Source organism: Rattus rattus, chromosome 16, assembly GCF_011064425.1.
Source record: "Rattus rattus isolate New Zealand chromosome 16, Rrattus_CSIRO_v1, whole genome shotgun sequence".
In the NCBI taxonomy this organism is placed as follows: Eukaryota; Metazoa; Chordata; class Mammalia; order Rodentia; family Muridae; genus Rattus; species Rattus rattus.
The window spans coordinates 26,136,740-26,145,519 of NC_046169.1; positions in this window are offsets into that span (position 1 = coordinate 26,136,740).

An 8,780-nucleotide genomic window follows, 5' to 3' on the forward strand; every position below is an offset into this window, starting at 1 on the left:
AGATGGACATGGGTGTGTATGCCTGTAACCCTATCAATGGAGACTGAACATAGGACAGTCAGGAGCTCTTGATGATGGTGATAATGATGTTCATGATGATGGTCACGATGATGGCCATGATGATGCTCATGATGGCTATGATGGCAGTAATGTTGGTGGCTATGATGGTGATTGATGGTGATGATGATGATGGTGGTCATGGTGGTCATGATGGTCATGGTGGCAGTGATGTTGGTGGTGATAGTGGTGATTGATGGTGATGATGGTGGTGGTCATGATGATGGTGGTGATGATAATGCTCATGATAATGGCCATGATGATGCTCATGATTGCCATGATGGCAGTAATGTTGGTGGCGATGATGGTGATTGATGGTGATGGTGATGATCGTGGTCATGGTGGTCATGGTGGTCATGATGGTCATGGTGGCAGTGATGTTGGTGGTGATAGTGGTGATTGATGGTGATGATGGTGGTGGTGATGATGATGGTCATGATAATGCTCATGATAATGGCCATGATGATGCTCATGACTGCCATGATGGCAGTAATGGTGGTGGTGATGATGGTGATGGTGGTCATGATGGTGATGGTGGTCATGATGATGCTCATGATGATCATGGCGGTAGTAATGATGATGGTTATGATGGTGGTGATAATGGCTGTGATGGTGATGATGGTAGCAATGATGGTGGTCATGATGATGATTATAACAGTGATGGTGATGATGGCCATGCTAGTGATCGTGGTTATAAAGATGACGATGACGTTAGAGATGATAATAGTGATGATGCTGATTATGATAATGGTTGATTTTTGTTAAATACAAACTGTGGACCTTTAGAGTGGCTTCAGAAGACTTCCTTTTCCTTATTATGTCAAATGATTGCAGTGACTTTTCCTCCCTTTAATGGCTTTTAAATTATTTATTATGAATAAAACATGACAATTGTGGGTAGGATAAAACTTTGAACTCAACTCCTTTGTCAACAGAGGATAATTGCTTAGTCCTGACGTGTCTCTGCAGACTTGGTGTCAACAAGTGAGGATGATGACATTTTAAAATCACTCCGAAGCAGCCTAGCTCAACGTGTGGTGTGTGTGCATGTGCGTGTGCGTGTGTGTGCATGTGCGTGTGTGTGCATGCATGTGCATATGAGCGTGTAGGTTGCACACACAGGCATGTGTGCTCTGAAAAAATTCAGCATGGTATTAAGAAAATATGTGATTTTAATTTTGGATTTAATTTAATGTTTCCAAGAGCTAAGGGGTATATTTTGGTAGAAATTTAATTATTAGAATGAGTTCCCAGGGCCTAATGGCTTTCTCTGAAATTCTGAAGCCAGAGAGAGCAGACTGGGCTTGAAGCAGGAGGCTGGCCATTCTGAATGTTGGGCAATTTGACTTTTTGAGATTGCTTTTTCATGCGTTACTCAACATATCTTTGTGTAGCTCAGGCTACCGTTGCCCGACTGAATCACAGTCTCCGCGTGAGAGCCAGAGAGATGGCTCTCTGGGTAAAGTCACTTGCTGCTAAGCCTGACAAATTGAGTTCAGTCCCTGGGACCCACCCAGTGGGAAGGAGAGAGCTGACTCCAGCCGGTCATCCTCTGGCCTCCATACGCATGCCGCAGCACCCTCACACACAAAAGAAATAAAATATAAGACAAAAACAAGTCTCTGAATAGGTGCTGGCCGTGGAAGGCTCCCCGTGTGGTTTTACTGGGCAAAGAGCCACGTGTTATGAACTCAGCCATAACACAATCTTTTTAGCTAGATTGTGGACTGGCTCTATGCTCTGTGTAACACGTGGCTGCCACTGTGTTCATTTCTAGAATATGCAGTCTGTTTGCTGATAATATTTACTTAGGGCTGCTTCTCACGGGCGTGGCATCCTCAGAAAGCACCTCATGCGAGGGAGCAGCTTCGCTCTCCAATTTCCACCCATTTCTCGTCCATCAGTGGCACACTTTGAATGACTGTGTTTCTTTGGTGTTTTTTGTTTTGTTTTGTTTTCATCCCATTTCCTAGAATATGAGTTTTTCTAACTGCTATGTCTCACATGTATAAGAGGGTCTAGAAGGTGCTTGTGCCTGGTAGCCTCCCTAGGAGGCAGCCTGGGGTAAAGGTCAGCATGCAGGACTGTCATCACAGACAAAGACCCGCAAGCGTTTTCTCAGAGATCTCCCTAGTTAATTGATGGCACTGACCCTTGACAATCCTATTCTGATTGCCTGCTAGGTGCAGGCTCCCTTCTGTTCAAGTTGCTCCAGAGGACTGTCACAGCAGGCGGGGATGTCTTCCAGCACCCTTCTCTGCAGATAAGGCATGCCACCTTCCCCCTCAGAGAGAGAAAAGTGGAGGCATAACATAATGGCTAATATAACACACAATAACAATCTCAGCAAACCTATCTGTCACTAAAATTCCTCCCCAGTCAGACAGTGGGTATAAACACTATCTACCCGCTCCTTACAAAGAACAAACCACAATCCAAAATATAATGCCACCAAGTTCACCTTGGAGAACCAATGAGTTTATTAGGCTAACTTCCAGAGTACGGGTGAGGGGCTACAAGCAGAAACATGACTGACCCCCCCTCCCAAAACAAAGCAACCACACTGGAACATCTCTACCCAGCATGGATGATGCCTTATAGCTACATATATGAAGCTTCTTCCCCTGATCTTCCCGAAAATATGTATTCTAGCCCCTTCCCTAGACAAAAGCCACAGGTAATTAGAGCAGCGTTCCATACAGATGGCTGGGATATCTGGGTATCCAAGGGGCTGGATACTCAAGTGAGAGTCCAGTGACACTTCTCAGCCATCCATCCATGAAGGGTATCAACAGGCTCCCAGTCTCATTATGTTGGGCTCAGACAAGTAGGCACAGCTGATCTCCAGAATGTGACTACAGTTTGCTTCAGAGGATAGCCACTGACAACCCGTCTCTTGATTTCCTCCCCCAAAGAAATGGAGTTCTGACTTTGCAGCTTTCAAGTTGATCCTTTAGTTTGGAAATGGACGGCAAGGGACAAGCTTGGGGGCCGGGGAATACTAAAAGAGTCACAAAGGAAGCAAATGTGACAGCGATGTTCCGCCTGGTCAAGAGCCCTCTAGGGATGCCTCCAGAATGCCCCTTAGAATTAACTGGACACATACTTGGGGTAGATCAGCCCAGCGGCGCCTGTCCCCGCTACTCAAAGGCCTCTCGGGATGTTACTCCTCCTCCTCCCTCTCTCTCTTCCAGTGCATATACATTCAGATGGATGAACCGGAAGTGGGCAGCTGTTGTAATTCATGCAGGACTGACCTGGATGTAATACTCAAAGTTACACCTCCCGGGAGAACCTGCAGGCCCAAGTCACCCAAGACATTAGGCATGGTCCGAGCACCATCCCTCAAATTCGGAGGTGACAATTGCCCTGAAGTCATAGGGCAATGAAGGGTCCAAATCATTCATCTGCCTGTGGCTGGCACTGTTGATAGCCACTACAGTTAGGAATGGATGGGAGGAGTGACAGAGAGACATATCAGTTCGTGTCGTCATCTTGGTCAGCCAGCCATAATCCTGAGGACACTTATAAGCCCCATCTGGTCAAATACCCACCCTAACTTTGCCCGATTCATTCTTCTGTCCTTAGCTCTGAAATACCTTTGTACAGCCCTCTCCTTTCATCCTGTCAGAAGCCTGGGAAAAGCTGGGGAGATGTCTTTTAAAATCCTCAACGTTTAGCCTAATCCTAGAGGGTGGTTTGGTCCTATGACCTCCCCGTGGCAGATTTTTCTCATTCATTTGTCCAGGTTGCTTTTGTTCATAAATAGCGTGGATGGAAATTTGACTCTTGGGGCATGTCAAGGACCTGCACTCAGATGATACAATAAAATCAGCGCTGGGCATGCCGGGCTTGCTGTAACTAGAAGGCAAGACGTCTGACACAGAGAAAAGGGAAAGCTTGGTGGGCACAGCATCCTCCAGAAAGGGGCTCTCTGGTGTGGGTGATGGAGATCCCATCCATTGAAGAAATGCTTTCTCTGAAATGCGTCACAGAGGCCCCAGAGCAGATATACTTGCTTATTCCACAATTCCCTCTCTCTCAGAATTCAGATGACAGCCAGGTCCACCATTCCCTGGTCTTTCTCTAACGGTTGTGCAGAAGTGAACAGGTCATGGAGGCTGCCTATATTTTTTGTTTACGTGGCCCTCAGCCGTGGGCGGCCACGTGCCCAGTGTTTCTGGAGATGTGCCATCCTCCTTCTAGTTCTCAGTGTCTTATCATCCCTGTGATCGGTCCGTTAGCATTAATGGCATTTCCCTTCCGTGTGTAACCGTAAACGCAGATACTCATTTGTAACTGCCTGATGCTAATCACGGGCAGACAAGCTCTTTGTGAACGTAAAAAACTTCATTGTATCCAGATGGACAGAGCCATTCCTTGCTGGTTCATTCTATCAGAACCTTCCAAAGAAGGCCCCTGTGCTACACCGAGGTAGTCAGAACTTACCACTAATCCCTACTAAGTGCACAATCCTGATGACATCATTAGCCCACACTGCTATCCTGTCTCCACAATGCTGGCATGGTTTTCTTCTCCGCTTAGCAGACAACTCAGCCGAGGATGGGATGCTGCAGCCTTGAGTGGCATCACACACAAGATATGTTATCTGTACTAATTAAAGTGAAAGCAGATAAGGTCCCAAGTAACTTCTCCCCCAAGTCAGCCATACTCCTGGCTCCTTTTTTGCAGTCAACTCTAGGGAGGAGGGAGAGGTTCAAGGAAGTAAGACATGCCAACATCATTATGCCAGAAAAAGAAACGGAGACAAAAGGAGGCCCGTGGTAACCCCAACGTTGGGCAGCCACTGAGACATCTTAATTGGCCCAAGATGCCACCTCGATAAAGGCCATAGACAAGCTATGAATACAATGTAGCCTTAAATGTGAAGAGTGTGGGTATTTAATGTTGGGAGATTTAACCGCCTGCTGTTTTGCCTGGGATAATTTTAAAGACGTACCTCAGGGGCCAGGTGTGCCTCGGTTGACAAAGCGGCTACCTAGCACACATGAAGCCCTGGGTTTGACCCCCACACCATATAAACCAGGTATAGTGGTGTAGGCCAGTAGTGAAGCGGAGGCAGGAGGATCAACGATCCAAATCGTCTTCGACATTGCCAGTTCAAAGCCAACCTGAGCCGCATGAGACGGTCAAACAGACAGACAAACATCTTCAACGACCTTGACTTGGGCACATGGAACTGGGACTCGGGGACATTCCTCCACAGAGCTCCTGCCTTACTGGGTAAATGACAGGGTTGCTCTCTGCGCTCTGCCTCCAGAGGAGCTTCCCAGTGCAGACAGTGGCTGCCTTACAATGTCGTGCCATGGCTGCTTTACGTTGGAACCCAATGCCTGTGTTCATGCCTGGAGTCCCAGCACTCAGGAGGCCGGGCAGATGGAGGCCCAAGTTCAGGCTGACCCGGGCTACAAAATGAGTTCCAAGCCAAATGACTTCAGGGCTATGAAGGTCATTACTGTCTTAATTAAATGGGACAAAAACCATAAAAAGCATACAGACGATGACAACAACAAGAACAATAAAACCAGGTTTCTATTTTATTTTTGCATTTTCCAAAATACACTATGTTGGAAACATTTTAAAAGATCTATCTATCTACATTTTATGTGCATGTATGTTCCACCTGTATGTATGTCTGTACATCATGCCTCTGCCTTGCCTATGGAGGCCAGGGTGTCAGATCTCCTCACCTGGAGTTACAAGTAACTGTAAGCCGCTGTGTGGATGATATCATCTGCTGAGCCATCTCTCCAACTCGCCAGAATTCTTATCTACAAATAATAAAACACAAACTTGGCTGGTTTCTGCGGACACTGAGTTATTCAGTTTATTAAAAAGGATAATGAATCCTGCCCCTGCTCGTGGCTCTTTCTGTGCAGTCAGCTCTGGGGAGCGCAGAGAGGTTCAAGGAGTAAGACACACCGGCATCGGCATCGTTACACCAGTAAAAGAGACGGAGACAAAAGAAGGCCGGTGGTAACCCCAGTGTCGTGCAGCCACCGAGACTCCTAATTGGCCGAAGACGTCACTGACCTAAGGCCACAGACAAGATATGAATATGCAAATGTAACCATATAGGTAAAAAGTGTGGAATGGGGTTGGGGATTTAGCTCAGTGGTAGAGCACTTGCCTAGCAAGCGCAAGGCCCTGGGTTCGGTCCCCAGCTCCAAAAAAAAAAAAAAAAAAAAGTGCGGATATTAATTAGGGGACTTAACTTTCTGCAGTTTTATTTGATGTCTCAGTGGCTGCACGACACTGGGGTTACCACTGGCCTCCTGCCTCCGTTTCTTTTTCTTCATGTAATGATGTCGACGTGTCCTCTTGCTTGCCTGCTTGAACCTCTCCCCACGCCCCAGAGCTTGACGGCACGGAAGGAGCCACGAGTGAAGCAGGACTCATTAGCGTTTTTAATGAATCGAATAGACCAGCCACTATGTTGTAAGGCAGCCACTGTCTGCACTGGGGGGCTCCTCTGGAGGCAGAGCGCAGAGAGCAACCCTGTCATTTACCCAGTAAGGCAGGAGCTCTGTGGAGGAATGTCCCCGAGTCCCAGCTCAATGTGCCCAAGTCAAGGTTGCTAAAAATGTTTGCTTGCTTGCTTGCTTGTTTGTTTGTTTGTTTGTTTGACCGTCTCATGTGGCTCAGGTTGGCTTTGAACCGGCAATGTCAAAGATGACTTGAACACCTGATCCTCCTGCCTCCGCTTCACTATTGGCGTGCACCACTACGCCTGGTTTATAGGACCAAACCCAGGGCTTTAAGTATGCTAGACAGCCACTCTGTCACCTGAGGCACATCCTGGCCCTGGTTAATACAGAGGCAGGAGTCAGTGCGTCAGGGACAGAACAAATGTCTCTGGTCATGGTCCCCTCCAACCTGTCACCTAGGCCAAGCCATCAGTGCTTTTGTGGAGCTAGCAAGGGTGGACACTACTCTGGGGTCCTGTACACCAGCCATATCTGTGAGCCGTACTCACAGGTAACACTGACCTGGAAAGTGAGTTCTGTTTGGAGTGCATATGTAGATCGTGTTTACTCTTCTTCCTGTGGGAAGGCTAGCTGTCTTGGCACCGGCATAGAATCCTCTAGCTCAAAGCAAATGGGGGAGCCAGGCTTTTGTGGAGGGGTTGAGAGGGAGGAAGCTTCCAGAGTCAACTCCCACTTACCTTGGAAGATGAGATCGAGCTGGAGTTTTCAAAAGCAATGGGTGATCTCGCTTTGTATGAAGCCCTGTCATTTAGAAACCCTCTGTGGGCATCAAGGATAATGGGTTGGCAGCTCGGCCTTGAGACCCAGCCTCCCACCACACTCAGCGGCAGTTCATACAAGTGGTCTATCACAAGCAGACTCCAAAGCCCGGTGGCGAGGGCTAATGTAGCAGGTGTTGAGCTTTCTTTAGTTGCCATAACAACCTACCACAAACTGAACCAACCAACATTCATTCGCTCCCCGTGATGCTGGATGGAAATCGACGGCCAGGTATCCACAGCACTCATCGGGTGGTGCCTTCCTGCCTCTTCTGGCCCCTGAGGCTACAGACGCTCCATGACTTGAGGTCTACGTCCCTTCTTCCCTGTTCTCCTGTGGGTCCCTCCAGAAGGATTTTTTTTTTTAAAGATTTATTTATCTATGTATATGAGTATACTATCGCTGTCTTCAGATACATCAGAAGAGGGCGCCAAATCCCATTACAGGTGGTTGTGAGCCACCATGTGGTTGCTGGGAATTAACTCAGGACCTCTGGAAGAGCAGTTCGTGCTCTTAACCACTGAGCCATCTCTCTGGCCCCCCTGAAGGTTTTTTTACATATATGAAAATAGTCTTTCTTTCCCTCTACCATAGCAATTCTGCACAGGGGGCCCTAGGAGAGCTTGTGAGAACACAAGCCCTTCATTACAGTGTCCCAGGGAGCTCTTGGGCAACTGAGAGAAGGAGCAACCATGGAACCAACAGGAAAGATGCTCTGTTGGTCAGCCTGGCTGTCATTGGCGTTCTCTGCTCTCAGCCTTGGTTGTGACCAGCACTTTCCGATGGCCAGTTTCACTATTATCAGCGATGTTCTAGCATGGTGGCTCTCAACCTACCTAATGCTGTAACCCTTTGACACAGTTCCTCACATTGTGGTAACCCAACCCACCCCAACCATAAAATTATCTCCCTGTCCCTTCATAAATGTAACTTCGCCACTATGAGTTATAATGTAAATATGTGATATGTGGGATATCTGATATGCAAACACCGCAAATAGGGTCGTAGCCCACAGGTAACTCTCTTGGGTAACTTGGCCTTTCCTGGGGAATGTGCTGTTAAAGTTTGTTACCCCGGGGAGCCATGAACAACAGCTCCCCCTCCTCCTAAGAGGTCAATGGCAAACTGGGAGGTGAATCCATGAGGGTTCATTCTGAGGAATCAAAGATTTTTATCAAGCTTCCTTCCAGAGCATGAGGTAATGACATGGCAGCCGCAGGGGAAGGTCTATACCCAGCAGGAATGATGGCTGGTCCATGATGGTAGAGCATCTCTCTAATTATCCTTCCTTACCTATACCCTGCATCCCAGCAGTTCTCAACCTGAGGGTCAAACGACCATTTCACAGGGGTCACCTGAGACATCAGAAAACACAGATGTTTACATTGTGATTCATAACAGGAGCGAAACTGCAGCTATGAAGTAGCAATGGAATAATGTTATGGTGGGGGGGGT